The 21,106-nt window shown below is 34.9% G+C and overlaps 1 long non-coding RNA gene across 1 annotated transcript; it reads left to right on the top strand.

The window, feature by feature from the left end:
- Positions 1 to 6,841: 6,841 nt before the first annotated feature.
- LOC121828662 (uncharacterized) lies at positions 6,842 to 20,899 on the top strand. Its single transcript, XR_013050497.1, has 2 exons — positions 6,842 to 7,962; positions 14,061 to 20,899. It is a non-coding gene; the product is annotated as an uncharacterized LOC121828662 (long non-coding RNA).
- Positions 20,900 to 21,106: the final 207 nt, after the last annotated feature.

Here is a 21,106-nt window from a genome sequence, read left to right as displayed (position 1 = left end):
GATCAGAGAAATAGCAAATAGCCACAGCTAGCCTTAGCCTACCACTATGCCATAGCTTCCCCAGAGAGAGCTTCTTCTTGTCTAACATGCACTTTTATTACCTTCCTGTTCTGCCTTCTCATTGGGTCTAAGCCCAGTCATACCACTTCCTTGCCACTGCCTGTCTATACAGTCCTCCAGGCCTCTATGGTTGGTACTGGGATTAGAGGCATGTGTCACCATGCTTGGCTGTGTCCTTGACCACACAGAGACTCGGCCTGTCATGTGATCAGATTAAGGGCATATGCTACCTCTGTCTGACTTCTGTTTTGTGCCTCGCTATGACATCTGATCTCCAGGCAAACTTTATTTATTAACATACAAATAAAATCACATTTCAGCACAAATAAAATATCATCACATATCATTATAGAATTCCAAAGCTTTGTAGAAAGATCTTGCAAAACTTTAAATAAATTACAATCTGTAGTAAATAAAACTAAAGCATAGGATGGGGAAAAACAATTTCTAAAGAATGAGCTACCATGAATGTGTTAGTGGTTTTGAAAACATAGACATGTATACACACACACATACATACACACATGCACAGGCACATTCACACTTAAGATAGTAGAAGAAGGCATGAGCACAATAGAGCTATGAAACACAAGTGGAAAATTCCTCCTTCCTTCCTTCCTTCCTTCCTTCCTTCCTTCCTTCCTTCCTTCCTTCCTTCCTTCCTTCCTTCCTTCCTTCCTTCCTCCCTCCCTCCCTCCCTCCCTTCCTCCCTCCCCCATCTCTCTCCCTCCCTCCCTTCCTTCTTTCCTTCTTTCTTTTTTTGAGATGGTCTTGCAATATAATCCAGACCAGCTGTAGACTCAAAATTCTCCTACATCAGCTTCTCAAATGTTACACATAGCCAGATAAAAAGGGAAAAATATAGAGATAGAAATGTTAGTACATAAAATGAAAACTAGTTTGGTTGGGGTTAAACTGAGGGGCGTTAAATATTGCTAAAACAATGAATAATCAGTGAGCTTGGAAAAAAGTAATAAAAAGTCTTGAAAACAAATCAGAAGAAAAGAGATGGGAACATAAATATTTATAGTTTGTTAGGAACTCAGGACCATCAGTCAATTAAAAAAATACATGGAACTGAAGTCTTCAAAAAAGAATGTGAAGAAGAGAGGTACAGCAAACTTTCAGTGTGTAATGGATGAAGAGCACCTAAATTTGTGGTAACTATAGTCTCAAAGACTCTGAGATACCAATGACACCAAGTGGAATAAATGTTTACAATACATCCAAGGGTATCCTAATCTAATTCCAGGGAACCAGCAATATAGAAGCAGAAAGAAAATGGGTAAAAGATGTATTTCTACAATTGATATTTAATGTAATATTCTCCAGATTCATCTATATTGCCACATATATCATGATTTCCTTTAAAAATTATTATCAATACCGAACACAAAGTAATACTGTATGCTTTGTCTACTTGCCTATTCATTATGTTAATAGAATTAATCACTGTGACGAGTATCTGAGATAGTGTTAAAGAAAGACATTTTCATTAGGGACTATGGGTTCAGAGGTTTCAGCCCATGGTCAGCTTACTCTGAGATGAGGGATCTCATCTCATCACTGAGGGTGTGGAAGAATAATGCTGATGCTACATGGTGGCCAGGAATATTGAAGGGAATGTCGGAAGGCATCAGGGCAGACTACAGCCCCATGATGTGCTTCCTCCAGACAGTCTCCTCCTAAAGTTTCTTGCACCTGCCTCTCCAAGCAGTACCAGCAGCTGGGAAAGCAGGCCAAGATACCCTGTGATGGACATTCTATAATCAAACCAAAATAACCATTGATAGACAATTAAAAAAATTCTTAGCTACAGTGAACTCAATGATTATGCAAATATAAGTAATTCTTTAATATCTTAATTTCAAACCCAAGTATGAGATAGTTGAATTTTATATTAGTTCAATATATTTTTTTTCCTGTTGAGGAAATGAGATAGCATTCCACAGGAAATGCACGATTTTGTTTTCTCATCAATAGTGGTGAGGCAAGCCAATCTCTCTACTTCCTAGCCAGTGTTTAACTTTTATTTCTGTGTGATAGCCATCCAAACAGACATCAGGTAAAGGAGATAATAATGAGTATTTTTGTATCAAAGTAATATTGTAGCCTACACTGTTTCACAATACTTTTGACCTTTTAAGTACGATCAGATGCTAAGTAAAATGCTAACCCATCAAAAGGAACAACAGCACAAGAGCCTCTTTATTTCCCATCCTCACATTTGTACTGAGTTTCTAGTTAAGTGCAGTCAATAAATGAAACATCAGAAACTAATAGAAACTGTACCTGCAATAGGTAGTGATGCTATGTGTATAATGTATATAAAGGAAAAACAAATACCAATCCTATTTTGGCAAACATCTTTCAAAAACTCAAAAGAGTAAAGACTTTTTGAGCTCCCTGCTCCCATACAAACACAAAAATATTGCATTGGATAGATTAATGACAAAAACTGTGGCAGGTTATCTACAACTACAGGGGATCTGATGTCATCATCTGGCCTCCACAGGACTCCACAGTCAGGTATACATACTCACACACAGACATATACACATCTAGACATAATTACAAATAAAATTAATCTTTCCATTAAAAATAAGCCAGAAAGCTGTAGAACTTCTATTAAAAGACCACTTGAAATGCAAATAACCGAGATTAAAGACTAGATTAACAGAAAAGCATAAACCTCAAGAATATACTAAAAAGTAGTTGAAGCATCTGCATTAATATAAGTTGTGAATAGTTGTGAAATAAGGAAGATTTTTAGTGGTAAAAAAGAGACACTATATAATCAAACAGCCAATTTATCAAAAGACAAAGCAATTATCTTTTAATTAATATATTTTACATCCTGACTGCAGTTTCCTGTCCTTCCTCTCCTCTCAGTCTCTCTCTGTGGTGATATTTTATTTGTGCTCTAATGTATAAAGCTTGCCCAGGGATCAGAGGACAAAGCCAGCCACTATATTAAACATAGAGGTCAGGCAGTGGTAGCACACACCTTTAATCCTAGCATTCGGGAGGCAGAGATTCATCCAGATCTCTGTGAGTTCAAGGCCACACTGGGACTCAATCTCAGAAAATAAATGAGAAAAAAATATGGACTTCTTCCTGAGTCCTATTTACTGCATTTAACATGATGATAGTTCAAGTTTGGTAGGTTATATGTATCTAGAATATTATTCATTTTTTTCTAGGTTTGCCAAATCACTGCAGTATATCTTTTTTCAAAATATTCTTAGTGATCCTCTGTACATCGTGATATTTTGTAGTAACATAACCTTTCATCTTTTAATTATTAATGTGCTGCTTATGTCACACAGTGATGGGTTTCAAAAGACATTTTCATTCTAGTTCATCATGTACTTTAACCATCTGCACACACACCTTATGTTCTTCCCAGCGTTAGACACAGACACATGGCACTACTGGGTTTCTGTGAACTCTTTTTCATATTACCTCTTCTGCAATTGACTTTTGTTTTCACTTTCTTCCAGAACGTGAAGTCCTCTGCCCACTTAAATCCCACACATCCTTCAAGATGGTGAGATATTAAGCTCTGAGCATAGTGATAAATAAAGGAATCCTGTGTATCCAGTATGCTCTTGCTTGCTTCTGCGCTGCTGATGGAGCAGAAAATCCTACAGGATTTGTGGTTGTCTTTATTTTCATTAAACAGCCACAACAACAACACTGTATCATTATTTTAAGCCCAAGTGATTGTAGACTGTCAGTCTGCCAAGGAAACTGCTGTTGCAAATGATTGACGCCCTTTGTGGAGTCCACATCTTCTTTAGCTTTAGGAGCTAGGCAGTGAGCAGATAATAGACTCACTGGTAATAATTACAGCCCCTGTGTTTTGAGTACTGGATACACTGTTCTAAGGCTCATAAGCAGCCCAGACATTTCTGACCTTATTATTTTGTGATGACCAAAGAATGACTGTCTTATTCTTCTATACTGGTTCCATGCATTCATTCTTGTGCTTATAAAATCCAAGCAGTGAAATTTTTTTAAAAAAAATTTCTCTTTGCTTTGTGTTGTGCTATATAGCTATTATTGTTCTAGAACTCACTATATATAACACTGGTCTCTCAAACTTGTGACAGTCTTCCCGCCTCTGCCTCCCAGGTACTGAGATAATAAGTCTGTGACATCTCATCCAGCTAGTTGGTGAAATCCTTGCATGATTTCCCAGGAATAGCACACAAGTAAAGGGAGTCTCCTACCCAATGCCTTCCAACACCTTGTCATCTTGGATGTTGAAACATATTAGCTTGGCTAAAGGTTCCCCTGGGGGATGACGATGATAGTGATGATGATGCTCCTGTTAATATTTATTAGTGATTCTTCATTTGAATTTGAATACACTCTATGAGCCAGTGTTATCAGTATCACTTTACAGATAGGAAGACAGAACAATTTAGCTGCTTAAGATTAAACAAGATTCCAAGAAAATTATGTCCATTTTTGTGTGCCATTCTTCTAATCATAAGAGCACAGATAATGTTTCTGGACTTGATGGGGATCATGTCTCCCTCCATTGACTTTCTCAGGGCTGATGACCCCCAGGCATATTCAACTTATTCTCAGTTACGAAACCAAAGCCATCTTTCCTTATAAATTACAAAAACAAAACAAAACAGGTATGGGGGTATCTAACCCTCTCAGCTTCAAAGAACTCTTCAGATCTGTATTTCCTATTTATCCTAAACAAGCAAATGAAATATCAGCAAGAGCATTTTTGTTATTATTCTTGTTTTGCAACTAAAGAAACTAATACTCAGAAGCTTCAGTAAATGGCTCAAGTTCGCAAAGGGAACAGCTAACCATTAGCACAGTGGTTTGGAATGCAGAGCGAATTGATGACCATTCTGTTATATCTCTCGGAGAAGGACTCACAGAAGGAAAGCCATGTGTATCGAGTTTACATTAACTGGGAATGTGCAGTATTTATTTAGGGGGGGGGGCTTTAAATTTTATGTTACCAATTGAAGCAGAGGGACTTCCGGTGTCTTGAGATGTACATTGAGGCTTTTAGTGTACTGAGTGAAACACATAGAAATGAACAAATAACTATTTAAATCAACCAGCCGAAATATATCCATAAAAAAGTAATTTCACATTTATGTTTGAACATTGATTTTATAACTCCAAGCTCCTAGCAGGAAATGAGAAGACTGTCCTCTTTTATTTTTCCCCTGTGACTTACAAGTCCAAGCCCATCAATAAACCCTGTTCTCAACTTCTTCAGTCACTGTCACCCCAGCTGTAACTTACTTTTCCTATTGAAATACTTCCAGTTAAGGCCAGAGTTGTGCTCTCTGTATGGAGAACTGGCCTAATGATTTAACCATACATATGTTAAAAAGGCCTAACATATTTGCAGAAAAAGAGCTTACAGTTCATAGCATGATTATAAAATTTATTTTATAATCTTATTTTAATTGGCAAATGTGGTAATGAATTTTGAATGAAATTGAATCCTATGGTGCTTAGTCCAGAATGTTAGAGAGTCCTTTCTCTTTTACCTCACAAAGTGTGTTAGTGAAGAGAATAACATGCCTACAGTTTATGTGATGCCAGATGCACATTCAGTATCATCAGCTAAGCATTCTTTTCAAGCCCCATGTTTAGTACAATTATTCCTTTTAATTTTTATACATCTTTAATATACTACAACTAAAGTGTGACTTTGTTCTTCTATTTCAAGCATAGGTGAAACATGCAAATTTGGAGACAAAATATATTATTAATTTCTTCTCTTTGTCAAGGGAAGTATATTCTACAATAATTGACAAGAACAAGCTATTCATATCACATCTGTGCTGTGGAACAATCTTTTTGCACACTGTGAATAATTGTTGTTCTCATTGGTTTAACAAAGGGCTAAGTGGTCAATAGCTGGGCAGGTAGAGGTTAGGCAGGACTTGCAGACAAAAAGAGAGCACAAATGATGATTCTATAAGCTGGATGTTGTGAACTGTTCTGAAGAAAGTGTTAAGTCTTCATCTACTCTATAGTATGTTGATGTGGTTATATATTTGTAATCTAAGAAATAAAGCTTGCCTGAAGATCAGAGGACAGAACCAGCCACAGAAGTCAGGCAGTGGTAGCACATTCCTTTAATCCTAGCATTCGGGAGACAGAGGCAGATATCCGTCTGGATTTTTGTGAATTCAGGGCCACACTGGGCTACATGAGATTAATCCAGTCTAAAAGAGAAATAGCCAGGCAGTGGTGGCACACACCTTTAATTCTGGCACTTGGGATCACACACCTTTAATCCCAGCACTAGGAAGGTTGAGAAAAGAAATGATATGGCCGGGCAGAGAAAGGAATATAAGGCAGGAGAAGACAGAAATTCGCTCTCTTGAGGAGGCTCTGTCAGGCTGAGTAGTTGGTAAGGTAGGAAGGTAGTAGCTGTGGTTTGCTCTACTTCTCTGATCTTTCAGGTTTCACCCTAATATCTGCCTCTGGGATTTTTATTACAAGACCATTTAGAATTCGTGCAACATGTTGGTTTTCATTCCTTCAGATATTAACCTAGAGGTGGTATAGCTATGATGGATGTTAGATGGATATCTGTCTATCTATCTATCTATCTATCTATCTATCTATCTATCTATCTATCTATCACAAGCATTACTAATATATGTGTGTCAGTCTTTAATATATATTATATACTATTTAGTATATAATATATTAATTTATTAAATTTATATTAATATGTATTACATATTAAATATATAAACTTGTATTAATATATTACACATTATATTCTTTAATTTATATTAATATATAATAAATATATATTGCATTCTTTAATATGTATATTAAAGAGCCTCCATAAAGGTTCTCATAGAAGATGGACTGACATTTTCTCACACATAGTGTACAAGGCTTTGTTTTGTCTGGTAACCTCTCCAGCATTTGTTGCCTGGGATGTGACACAATATGTAGCTTTGATTTGCCTTTCCTTGATTATGGATAAATACATCTATCTAAATACATGTACCTAGTTGTCCTAACAAAGCTCATTTTCCTTTGTGTATGTTTTTTCTTTACTCTGCTTATTTTTTCCCCATGCTTGGCAGAGCCTTTCAACTTTATACGATTTAACTTATTAATTACTGGTAATTTTTTATGAGCCTTTTGAATTTCATTCAGAAAGTCATGGCCTATGGGAGCTTAAAACACAGCCTATGTTTTTGTAATTTTTATATTGTTTATCTATTCTCTAAGAATTTCATGCAAACTCATAATGTATTCCAATTATTTCTAACCACATTCCCTTACCAAATTATCCAGACCCTGCCATAATTCCCCCATCAACTTTCTATCCTTGTTTTTATCTTTATAATTTACAAAGGTCAGTTAGTGCCTTCTGTGTGCATACACAGGTAGGGCCACCCAATGGAACATAGTTAACCTACCACATTGCCCTGCCCCCCCCCCCCCCAAAAAAAAAAAAACCCAACTGATTCCAATTCCCTTAGCAGCCATCAACTGCTAAGATAGTGTTGGGACCTTGTGACCACCACCCCCATTCTGGAATGTTGAGTGGTTTGGTCATATTCAGGACTTACCTAGGTATCCACAGCTATTGTGAGCTCATGAGTGTGATAGTGTCATCACTCTGTCAAGTCCAGAATAAAGTCTTTTGAAAAAGCCCTCAATCTTCAGCTCTTACAATTTTTCAGCTCCCCATTCAATTATCTTCTTTTGGCTTGGATGGAGTGGGTAACACGGATGTCACGCTTGGGATGAGCACTCCCCAAATCACGTACTTTCTTCACTTTGAATAGCTGTGAGTTGCTATGAAAATCACTGTCTACTGCCATAAGAAACCTCTCTGATGAGAGTTGAGAGCTACACTAATCTGTGGTTATGCAGGTAAATCCATTGTTTTCTGTTTGTGGATGATATACCATTAGACACGAGATTCCTAAAACTCCACCAAAAACATTCTAGAAGTGAGTAATATTTTAATAATGTGCCAGGATACAAAATTGACTTACAAAATTCATTAATTTTTTTAATGTAACGAACAAACATGCTAAGACAGAGTCAGGGAAATAATCCCATTCCTAAGTAGCCTCGGAAACAACAACTTCAACAACAGCCTCAAAATAAACCTCTCCAGGAAGGTGAAAGACTTCTACAATGAAAAATTTAAATTTCTGAAGAAATAAATTAAGGAAAACACTAAGAGCTGAAAACCTTCCATACTCTGTTTGAATTAATATTATGGAAATGGGTATAGAAGTTTTACATGTCAGTCTTATATGGAGACTTTTGATATATTTTGAATTTATTTTATATTTCATTTCCTCTTCTATGTGAGGATTTTTTCCAGGACAATTTATTAAACAAGATTTATTTTTCTCCAATGCACATTTTCAGCATGTGATGAAAAATCAGCTTCCTTTAGATGCCTAGCTTATGTCTGTATTCTGTTGGCTTAAACATCTGCTTCTCTTCTGACTGATTTTTCCACATAGAATAATGTGTGGACACACAGGCCAATAAACTGTCAGAAGAAGGCTGGGCCTGTGTGTGTGGTGACAGGGTGCCTTTGTCACTACGGCTGTGTAATATAATTTGAAGTCAGGCAGTACAATACCACCCTAATTTTCTCATTTTGTTCAGGATTAGCACAGAATATTCATTATATTACCTTAATAATTAAATGATTTATACAACATATTTGATGAAAATACCTCCTTATAAGGTGTTTTTTTTATATAATTTAGTTAGCATATAAGTTGTTAGTGTTTGATGTATAGAAAGACAACCATAGAGTTGAGAGAAGTCATGTGATCATTCTGTCAATTGCTGTTGAACTGCAATCCCTGTTTTCATTTACTCCCCAGTACTGTCTGTTTTTTTTCCTTTTTAGTTTTTATTTATCATTTCTTTTTTATAATTCTCTCTCACAATGTACATAGAATTTTCTGTAGCACAGTTAAAATATGAATAGCTGTTCTAAATTTAATAAAATCCTCCATTATAGAGAGAGCATGAAAACAGAAATGACCTGAGGTGTCAAAGAGTTTTATATTTTTACCATCACTTGTCTTCTTTAAGGACTGAAGAAGATGCTTGAGTGAATACAGTTGAACCCAGACATCAGAAGAACCCCATAGCTAGCTACAATAAAACTTCTAATCCTAAGAAAGTGTGAATTTAACAAAAATCTGTTATTGAAAGAACTAAATTTGAGAACGTTTTACATGAAAATCAAAGTAATTACTGTAATATGTTTCATAATAATTCATTCTAATGAAGAAAGTAAGTTCAAATCCTATCATCTTTGAAGTGCTTTGATTTTGAAGAGAGAGAGAGAAAGAGGAGAAAGAGAGAGACAGACAGACAGGGAGAGACATATATATATATATATATATATATATATATATATATATATATATATATAGAGAGAGAGAGAGAGAGAGAGAGAGAGAGAGAGAACTTGTGTGTTCTAGCAAATTATAGGCATCATCTTGCCAATAGAGATTATTTCAAGTGTGGCAAAGTAAATCAAAGTTTGAATAAAATCTGGCCTTGATCCCATTTGACCTCAGAACACACATTAATAACTATGGCACCAGTTCAATTATCTAATAAGGACCTTGATAAAATGTTAAGCTCAGATGCTAATTGCCATCTATTAAAGATTAGATCTTCAATGTCCAAAGCTTTCTAAGTATATGTTCTAGTCAGTGTAAAAAACTAACTGTATTAAATTAACAGAAAACTTGGTTTTTTACACATTTTGTAGAAATTTTGTAGAAATCTTAAAAGTAAAATTATTATAAAACTAGGCTGGGGAGTTTTGAAGGTGGTCAATTCAAAATAGCATGCTTACTATTTGATCTAATGCTTATTGAATTTTAGATTTAGAACTTTGTATAAAATGCTGCAATTGTAATCCAAATATATTTGTAGACATTCTTAAGAAAGAAAATATCAGTACAATTCTTTTGTTCTAATATAGATTACTTAGGTGAAGTACAAGTTTAAGAAAGTATTCAAATGTCTCAATTTTTAGTGTTTTTCATTTTAACTCAAATGTCTCCCTGCAAGAACATTTTATTCTTCCACACTGTCATTATCACAAACACACCTTAAGTAATGCACTCTTGCTGATTGATGTTTTGAAAATCAGGAAGAAAGTAAAATGTCAAAGGGCAGTAATTGAAAGCAGAAAATTAAATGTTTAATGACCCTCGAACTATACAGAATGATTTGAACAAAACATGACAAATGACCAATGTTTGAAATAGAATGACCCACTTGCCACAAAACTTGTTATTTTCAACATAGCATACAATAGAGGAAGGAATCATACCTAAAGGCGGAGCTTTGTGGTTGGTTTTCTAACATATAGTGGTCACCATCTCATTTTTTATTTGACGGTATGTCATAGTTGGAACTGTGCCAAATGCTAACATTGAAATAAATAAAGTAATTTATTTGGTCATTGATTTCATAAAGATTAGACTTAAAGTAGAAATATCAATAAAAAGACCCGAATGTCAAATGAAGTATTGAAACATGATATTGATATTTGAACATATATATGAATGCCATATTCTGTCAAGTGAAAAAGATTAAGGTATACATCAAATTCATAGTACACCTATACAAATAAAGATGGACATGCAACTACGTAATCACGAAGGTTTGTTTATTTTTTTTTTGGAGACAAACTGGACTTGAAATCACTATGTAGCTGAAGATGAGCTGCTGTGACCTTGCAGCATTCTGTGTTTACATAGTACACACCACCACACCTGTCCTAAGGTTTCCAATGTCCTAACATGCCAATATCACATCAAGATGTGAAGTCTTGTCAGTTTTATAATTAGATATTAAGGGAAAACAATGAGAGAGAGAGAGAGAGAGAGAGAGAGAGAGAGAGAGAGAGAGAGAGAGAGAGAGAGAGAGAGAGAAACAGAGACACCCTATTGATATCAGGAAAGCATGAGAGTTAAGTCACAAATATCCACTGATGCAAATAAGTTGAGTGGGACACCAGGGAAGTGTCTCCCTTTGAATCACCCTCCTTGAACTGTGAACTATTAGGTTACAGAACCTCTTGATGGATCACTCCTGGAAATTAGGCCACATCCCACTGTAGCTTTCTCCAGAGAGTTGATAAGGAACACACACTGTGACCTTGCAGCTCTTTCAGAGTTCATTCTCTTTCACGCTTCCAGCTTCAGCTCCCTGCTACTCATCCAAGATGGACCTGAGTTATATAGCCTGTCCTTATTAGTACCTTCCTGGATCCCAGCACATAAGCTAAGTCCCTTGGTGAGGAACTTTTCCTGAGTCCTCTGGAAATTTGTGTGAGTAAGAAACTTCCCTTTGTTCTTTGGAGCTGAAGGGATCTGAAGGATGCCCCTCTTCATGAGCATGACATGAGTAGCAGCTTTCTGTCCTAATGAAACACTTCTTCAGACCTGAAGTCTTTCTCACTTCTGGAGCACTTCTAGGGATGAGATGCTGTAACTCTCCCAGTTACTCATTAAAGAGTGATTTGTCTTTCTATGAACCGGCATATCTTCATATTTACAACAGGTATTTCAAACATAATCCCACTGTGTGAATATACAGACCAATACAAATACATTGTCAATAGAAAGTTACATTTTATTTTTAAATTCCTATATGTACATGTAATTTTAAAAAAGATTGGATTAACGAGAAATTATGGCAGATGTTTTAAGATAGCTAGTTCTATCTAACAAAATTTTATCTATGGTAAGTAGTTATTTGGATGCCAGACTAGAAACAAAGGCTTTCTTTTTTAGCTTAATGAGTGACAAACCTCTAAGTAATTTAAGAATGGCTTTTTGTTAGACTATTCTATTTTACTGTGGTGCATATGATTTTTCTGTATGTCAATTTAATATAATTTCCTATCTGGTCCTACTATTCATCAATGAATGGATAGTCTTTATAAAAGAGAATTCAAATTAATGTATTTAGTTATATTAAATGATGATTAAATTGCTATTTGTAATGTATCCAAGGGGAATATGGTATTTCAACTTAAAAAGTAATCTTGAAGCCTAACCAATCTACATTAATACTTTTGAACATTTGAGTAGAATCAAGCATTGAGTGAAATACTAACACAACACAATCAATTAATGCTGCAATGGCCTCTATTTACCACACTACATCTGTACTATGCTCTTAGAGAGTTTAACAAATAAATCATTAAAAACTAATAACATTTAAATGAGTTAGCCAGGGTTCGCATATTAACTGCCCACTACTTAAAAGTCACTCCAGTAGTTTTTTTTACACAGCAAGTGCAATGTAATGCAAAATATATTCTAAGTGTTTGTGGTTTTCTTGTATGTTAAAGGCAAGCAGTTGCTTTAGGCTTCAATTCTTCTTATTTAAAAATAATAAGAGCATTTTGTCAAAGACCATCTTGGGTATGGGCCATGATACCACACTGGCTTTAATTTTGCACTATCTTTCCTACCAGAATATAATGTCCTTGAAGGGTTTCTGTTTTGCATAGCATTGTGTCTTAGATCCTTCACTTATGGGCATCACTCTACTTTTCATTTCCTAGTAAGAAAATGATAACTTCAAGTCACCTAAACACTCAAAAAAGACAATCAAATCAAGGAGAACCTGCCTTTACAGCAGCTTTTCAAGGCAGATTATAACTCAACAGCTTATTTTACATCCTATATCATAATCTGTTTCTTCAATGCATATCAGTTAGAGAAGAACCATTCAATTTACTATCATTCAGAGGGTCATTACTTAAAAACTTCTCAGAGATGCCCGACTGAGTTTCTTCAAATAGACTATCTTGGTTATATCTATGTTTTTTATATAATAGACTATTTTAACAGGGCAGGTAAAGAGAGATCAGAATCTAATCACATTTATCACCTTGATTTAATCAAAAGATACCATTTTGTTATATTGTCTTAAGGTTTTCCCTTTAAGATGGATGAATTAAATGTTGTATAAAACAATCAAGTTGAAAGGAGAAAGTAGAACACACATTTGCACATGAAACAAGCAAATAAAATGATGTGTTTAATTTTTTCACCGTCTGCTTATTTATTGGACTTTATACAAGTGACTGTTAAAAGCCTCATGCACAATGCAAGTTAACAATCCATAGTATTTATAAACGAAGATTTTACAGGAGCTGAAATAGTTGGCACCAACTGTTAATGGTATGCTAATTGAGAACATTGGCAATATAAAATCCCACATGTGTTCAGCAGATTTTAAACATGGCATTGTTCCTGGCTAGTGTGAGCTGGGAAGCCCTCTTAAAGGGGTAGGTATGGATTTTTGTTTTTTGTTTTTGTTTGTTTTGAGACAAGGTTTCTCTGTGTAGCTTTGCACCTTTCCTGGAACTCACACTGTAGGCCAGGCTAGCCTCGAACTCACAGAGATCCACCTGCCTCTGCCTCCCAAGTGCTGGGATTAAAGGTGTGCACCACCACTGCCTGGGCTCCTAAAGATCACAGCAGTTGGTCACGTGGTTTGTGTTGAAATGTGAAGGAGAGTTAAGGTGTGAGCAGGTAAGCACATAGGGGCACGAACAATCTGAATGCCACTCCAGCCTCACCCTTCCACTAAGCTTTCTGTTTCCACAGCTAACTGGATTAATCACATAGATTTCAGATCTCCTAGCTTCCATTTTTAGTTGTAGCAGCATGGTCTCCAGGGTCTCCTCTTCCCTCAGTCTGTGCTTCCTTAGTTTATATGATCAGGTCTTGTATATTCACCATTTCAGTAATTCTGTTTTGAAATCTCGTGTAGCATCTGGCATTTTTGAGTTGTGGTAAATTCCTTGGAATACAATTCATGTTTCCAACTTTGAGTATGACCATCCCTTTGGTTTTGCTTGGATAATGACATAGATGAATGATGGAGATAAATTATACGTACATTGTCTTAAATCCTTAAATGCATATTAATTAAAACTTCTGTTTTCACAGATTTCACCTGCCTATCATTTTAACCTGCAATAACCAAGCAGCCTGAAGACACCACTGAGTTTAGATGGAATAACTGCTAACATCCCATCTAAAGCTGTGTTATCCTTGCTGTCTGTGGCAACTGAATGATAATTTTTTTAAAAGATAAATAGTAATAGTCAAGGGCCTGTGGTAGTGACACTTCAGTAATCATGTGGAAGACTTATAAGAAAGCAAAACTTCAAGTAAACAGGCAGCTGGCCACCAAAACGAGTTTTATACTGTTTAATACAGATAACTTCAGATGCCTTAAAATGTCAAGGGTTGAAGTCATTACACATAGCCATCATCTGTGACAATTCAGCCAGCATTTAAAACTCATTTCTGAGATAGCTTCTCCCAAATTGAAGCCTGAGGGCATGTGGAATCTTAAATCTATCTTTTCGTAAATAGTCTTAGCAAAGCTGACCACCATGCTCCTCAGATCCTGGGAGGCACAGTACACTCTAAAGTTTCCATTACCACTTTTACTGAATTTTGTGCTACCAGTTTTCATTTGCCTACTGGATGCAAGTCTCTCTTCCTTTGAAATCGCTGCAACTTTGAAAAAAAATAGCACTTGCAGAAGCATTCCCTAGTACAAATGCCAGAGAAGCAAGCAGAAGAAGTCAAATGTTTTAACTTTTTAAAAAACTGTGAGTGTGAAAGTTATTACTTGTGCTAACATTGACAATGGACACAGAAGTTGTAAACTAGGATGGGTGAAGGAGTTTCAACATATTGTAGATGAAGAAAAAAAAGTTAAATTATTTTCATTTTTAAAATTAAAGTATGTGTAACATATAAGGTATACCCAAGGAAGATATATGCAAGCTACTGGATCCTGTCCTTCATATTTTTTTAAATATGGAAGTGACATAATATTTTTATCAGCTTAATATAGTGTTGGCTTTTATCTGCTAGTAAACTGGATATGGACAAAATTTAAAAGTAAAGATACATTTAAATATTGTTGACACTTCATTATGTGAATGTGGTGGTGGAATCCATTAGCAGACCAATGCTAACACAGAGAACAGTTAGTGAATCTTGGTTAAAGGCTACTTGTGACACAAAGACAGGTATTACATACACTTGTTGTAGCATTGCTTTTTACTCTTTTTTGAGGGGCCACCCAGCTCCCAAATAAATAACACACGGAGGCTTATTATTACTTATGAATGCTTGGCCTTAGCTTGACTTAGTTTCTAGCCAGCTTTCCTTAACTTAAATTATCCTGTCTGTCTTTTGCCTCTGGGCTTTTCCCATTCTCTTGCTTCTATAAATCTTATTCTTACTCTGTGGCTTGCTGGTTGTGTAGCTGGGCAGCTGCCCCTAGAATCCTCCTCCTTCTCTGGCTACAAGATCTTTTCACTCATCCATCTCTTTTTTTTTCTCCCCAGATTTCTCCCTCTATATATTCTCTCTGTCTGCCAGCCTCACCTATCCTGTCTCCTGTCTTGCTATTGGCCAGTTCTTTATTAGACCATCAGATGTTTTACACAGGCACAGTAACACAGCTTCACAGAGCTAAACAAATGCAACATATACAAAAGTAATACACCTCAAAATAATGTTCTTCTATATACTCTACCTCATATGTCAAAATTACTGGCAGGAAATAAGATAGGTGGACATGATGAGTGCATTATTTAAGCTTTTGGTGTGGAAATATCATAGTTAATCTCATTAATTTGTACTACTAACATGAACTAACAATAATAATAATAGTAAAAGATTGTGTTTAAAGGTATTCCAAACCGTCAGAAATGTGTGTGTGTGTGTGTGTGTGTGTGTGTGTGTGTGTGTGTGTGTGTGTAGACAGAGGGGAGGAGAGAGAAATCTCATTGGAGTAAGTTTAAAACTTCATATACTTAGTTCTCACTGGTGTTTGCTTGTCTTAGTTTTTGATAATAAGCCAGGAATTTGGACAGCAGCCAACATGCTGGAAGACCCCTGGGGCTTGCATCCATATTATAGTGCTCTAGAGAAAAGAAGATGGGATCCAGAAGCACCACAGGCCAGAATTTCAAGCCAGGATTACAGGGGTGGGGTGAGGGTGGTAAACACTACTAAAAATAGCATACCAGTTTTTGCATTGATTTTTTTTTTCAAGTTTTTTGGTAAATGAGAACTTTAAGAAGGCAAACAGAAAATGACAAAAAAAATCTTTTGCTGAAGTGCTGTAGTGTCATGGGGCAAAAGGGTAATCAGAGTTGAAGACTCATCAAGGAGAATATTGAAGTTCTTAGCACAGTCTCAGCCATGAGCTGCATAGGGTAAGCTGCTTTTTAACTTTGCCTGTAGAAGAAAATAGTGAGTCTTAGAAGGAAAACAGTGTTCCCCCCAAAACTGTGCATTTTCCAATACACTGGACAATATTGTATAAAATGTTACAGTAATACAAAGTACCAGGAAAAGAAAACATAAATAAAATAGACAAAGAAGAGGCCTAGTCACTGGAATGATGTAATCATGGTATCATAATTGAAAGTAACTCTTTTAATTAAACATTCAAGAAACTGGGATTAAAACAAATGAATTATGCAGAAATTCTAGAATTTAAGACCTGGAGCAGAGTGGAGCTCTCATGAATGATATTAGTACCATACATGGAGAGTCCTGGTTAGTAGTTCTCTCTCCCTTTCTTTGTGAGAGAGGACAAAATCATCGCAGAAACAAGACTGAAAAACTATGGTAAATTTTAAACTAGTTTAAAGATATGAAGGCAAATTACTTGTAAAAGATAGCCAGAAAGGTTTATGTTGACCTACAACACAATAAAAGGAATCAAAAGAGTAGGTTCTTTAATATACAGAAAGAACATACTCACCAACCAAGAACTCAATAGAAAGGGAGAGGATTCTACAATGATGAAAGTGAATGAAACATATCGCTCCAATTCTCCTCCAGATCCTCTGTGTTTGTAAGTAAGTTGACATCAAAGCAGAGAAATAAATGCTGCCAGAGACAGGGGACTCATGAATGTAGAAATGCAAAATGATAATTGTTTTGTGAAAACAATAATATGTTGAGTATTTTATCCATATAGTGGCTGGAGGAATATATTCATACTAAAATATGATGTTCTTGAAGTCCTTAAAATTTACCAAAATTTTATGGTAGAATCCATTTACCTTTGATAATAAGTTTAAAATAAAAAGCACTATTGTATAACTTAAGAATTCAATATCCATACATTACAAGAATTTTAACAAGTAAAACTCAGTGGAAAACAAATATCGGTTTAAAACAAAGTGCGTTAAAAATATCTACAGCAGACATCATAGTTAATGGTAAAATTGTGAAATCATTTTCACAAACTAGAAATGAGCTAAGGATGTGTTTATCAGTACATGTGTGATCTATTCTGCTGTTGATTCTAGGCGTCACACTAAGGTTGGAAAACATGGATGAATACCGAAAATAAAGTGAATAAGTTTTTCATAATATCAAATTGTACTTTAAAAATGTAAAATAAATATGAATGAAGGTTTAGAAAGTATCATTTTCTTGATACATAAAACACACATGTCAATATGCTATGTAATCATAAAAGTTCAACATTAGAAGATGAAATTTATATATTTAATACCTGCAAAAGTGCTACTGATGTAAAAGTTGCTTAATAAAAACAGTTGTTGCTAAATTATATTTTCTTTTTAAAAATAACAGTTTTTTAATATTTACCATTATTTTCCATATGGCCTCATAATTTAAGTTGCATTTGTGCCATGAAAAAATAAAAGCACCAGTAAGTAGATGGAGTTTTGTCTGTAAAGAGAGATTTCAAAAATATTTTGTACTTATAACTATAAGGAATCAATTTAATTTTTAGAACTAACATTTAATCATCACCATATCACTGCAAAGTTTGTAATTTATGAAAGATAATTTAATGGCTTACTGACTTTAACAATTAAAGTCATTATATTGTATTGGGACTGTATGCCATCTTTTTGTGACATATTGTAGGAAATGGTTTTGTTTAATTACCTAGGATTAGAAAAGTAAGGCTAAATTTAAAATCTATTAAATTAAAAAAAACAACACAAAACAAAAAACAAACAACTAACCAACCAACCAACCAACCAAACAAACAAACAAAAACCAAAAAGCCAAACCCAACTGCTATCGTGATGTATTTCGAACTTTTATTTATGGTCCCTGCCCTGTTGTGCTCTGAGGTACTGACACTATTCAGAATAGTTCAGAACCCTTTTGTCACATCTTGATAAGCACTTGACTATGGTAAATAACACATGCAGTAAAAGAGTGATGCATTCGGTGATGGCTCTGGCTAGCATTTTATGCTAATGTTAGTGTCGGGCAGTAACAGCTCATTCGTTAAAATAGAATAGTTAGAAAATGTGTAGACTTTTAATCTTCTATATTTATGAGTAATTTTATTGTCCCTCATAACCATATATAAAATTTTTATTTAGATAATAATGTACTTATACTTTCATTGATAAGCAATTTGCAACATTTCAGAGTTCAGCATACCTGTACATTTGTTCACATTGTTTATTCTTTACATTTAGAATTTTAAAGTTTTTTTCCCATAATGGCCTTATTTCATATAATCTCAACACAACTAGTCACTGAATAATTGATGGATTTATTTTTATAGTGTGAATATTTATATTTATGTGTGTTCACATTATTTATTGCTGATGTAGGGAAATATTACTGGTTCTTGTAGATTGATTATAGTTAGGAACTTGGTTGAACTAATTAGTGGTTTTAATTAACCTGTTGACTAAAACCTGGTGATATTTGGGGGAAGATAAATGTGTCATGTTAAGAAATAATGCATTTTCTATTTCTTTTTTAATTCTTACATTTTTTCAGTTATGTTTTATTCTAAAGAAACATTTATTCATGCTTTGCTACTACATTAGATGGCATGTGAGACAATGGTTTCTTCATTTTGCTCACAAACCTAATTATTTATTTACATAATCAGGATTCCCTAATGCTGTGTTCATAGATTCTATGTCTTTTAGTGTGTATGCTCATAGCAATGCCTAGCAGAGTGTAGGGTATATGATAAACACTATTAAATGGATGAAGAAGCAGCTCAATAAGTAAGTACATAAGTAGAAAATTACAGGACTTCATGAACAAGGAAAGTCAAGTCATTGGGAGAAGCCTATTTCCCCCTAAATATCTAAAAGCAACATTGTATCTTTTCAAAATTAAATTAACTACTAATGAGAAATGTGTACTTAGGGCTGGAGAGGTAGGCTAGTGTTTAAGGGCACTTGATGCTCTTGCAGAGGACCCTGTTTGGTTCCCCAGCACCTGTATGACAACCCACAAATATGTATAACTCCAGTTCCAGGGCATTGGATATGCCCTCTCTGACCCGTGCAGGATCTTGTATTCAAGGGGAGCATGTTTGTTCACACATTGTTTATACATTTGCTCACATGTATGCTTAAATTATAAATAATCTAAAAAATTGTCTTTGATGCACAGAGTTTCTCTAGTTTTGGCAGCTTTACACTTGTGTATGTCTTCTAAATTAAATTTTTGTCATGATCAATCAAATATTACATCAAGTAGTTTTTGGAAAAGTATTACAGAAAACTGGTAGAAAGAACTAATATTTTTTATGTAGAAAGCAAATTTTGTTAGGAAAACAATTTTGTTTTAAATTAATTTATTGTCTAGTTACAAACTTGATTTTCAGATCTGTAGGGTCCATATACTTTAGTTTTAGCAGTTTGTCTAGAATTTGTGAAATGGTCCCACATTAGTTTTATGTCTAGTTATAACTGAATATGCAATTCTTAAATTTTCATTATTGCTTTAATCTCGGGGATTTCTCAAGCAGAGTAGTGAAGGTTAATACAGTAAGATTAATGAGGATGGTACCACTAACAATGACCTAAAAATCACCAAGAAAATATTAATATCTCTTCTTAATATCAGAACAAATATGAAGCCTTTATATTTTAAATGATAATAAACAGTATTTACTATTCTAAACCTACTGTTTATGTAATGGAAAATACAGAAAAGCAATAAGGGATTTTTTTGACTAATTATTATGTTCTGATTCAAGAATGGAAAAAAATCCCCAAACTTAATTCTCTCTGAACATATCTTCAGAGCAAAAAGCTCAATACTCCTATGTAGGGTAATGTTCGCATCAATAAATTATAAAATAATTAATATTTACTAAGTAATTATAATCCTTTTAGGTATTGAAGGGATCAAAAAAGAAATAAAGAATCCATGGGAAAGTATTTAGGTAAAGTGTCATGTGTTTAGTGCTTGTCAACTTCACAGAAACTGGAATCATCTGGGAAGAGAGAACCTCAACTGAGAAATTGCCTCCATCCGATTGGCTTGTGGACACATCTGCAGGGGCATTTTCTTAATCGCTAACGTGGGAGCACCCAGTCCACTATAGGCAGAACTATCCCTACGCAAGTGGACCTGGGCTGTATAAGAAAAATGATGAGTAAGTCAGAGGAAGCAACATTTAAGGAGCTGCCCTCCACAATCTGTGCTTCAGTTCCTTGTACCAGGTTTCTGCTTGAATTCTTGTCTTGGCTTTTCCTAATGGTAGACTGTAAGTTGTAAGCTGAAATAAATCCTTTCTTTCCATTTTTTTTTTTGGACCAGTGTTTATCACAGCAACAGAGAAGCAACCTGGGACAAAAGTCAGAAGGAAGGAGATCCAGCTTCGTGGACCACATTACCCAGATGGATTCAAGAGTCATATTCTGAAGACCATCACAAGAAATGATTGCTTCTCATGAACAATTAGTACAATTGCATTTTAAAATAAAACTTTATTGAGAAAATTAGAGTGTAGGAATTTGTAATAAATACTATTTGTTTGAGCAGAGAAGGTTGTTACCACAATTTAATCTATCACATGTGGATGAAACAATTAAGAAACAAGATAGGAATCCATCTGGAACACAGAAAAATTCCCTTATTAAGATATTTAGAAGGATGTTTAAAGTAAATCCTGAACTGAGTTAAAAACTTGGATCATCTACTGTTAA

Source organism: Peromyscus maniculatus, chromosome 4, assembly GCF_049852395.1.
Source record: "Peromyscus maniculatus bairdii isolate BWxNUB_F1_BW_parent chromosome 4, HU_Pman_BW_mat_3.1, whole genome shotgun sequence".
Classification (NCBI taxonomy): domain Eukaryota; kingdom Metazoa; phylum Chordata; class Mammalia; order Rodentia; family Cricetidae; genus Peromyscus; species Peromyscus maniculatus.
The sequence above is the reverse complement of the archived record's forward strand: the minus strand, read 5'-3'. Positions and strand labels throughout refer to the sequence as shown.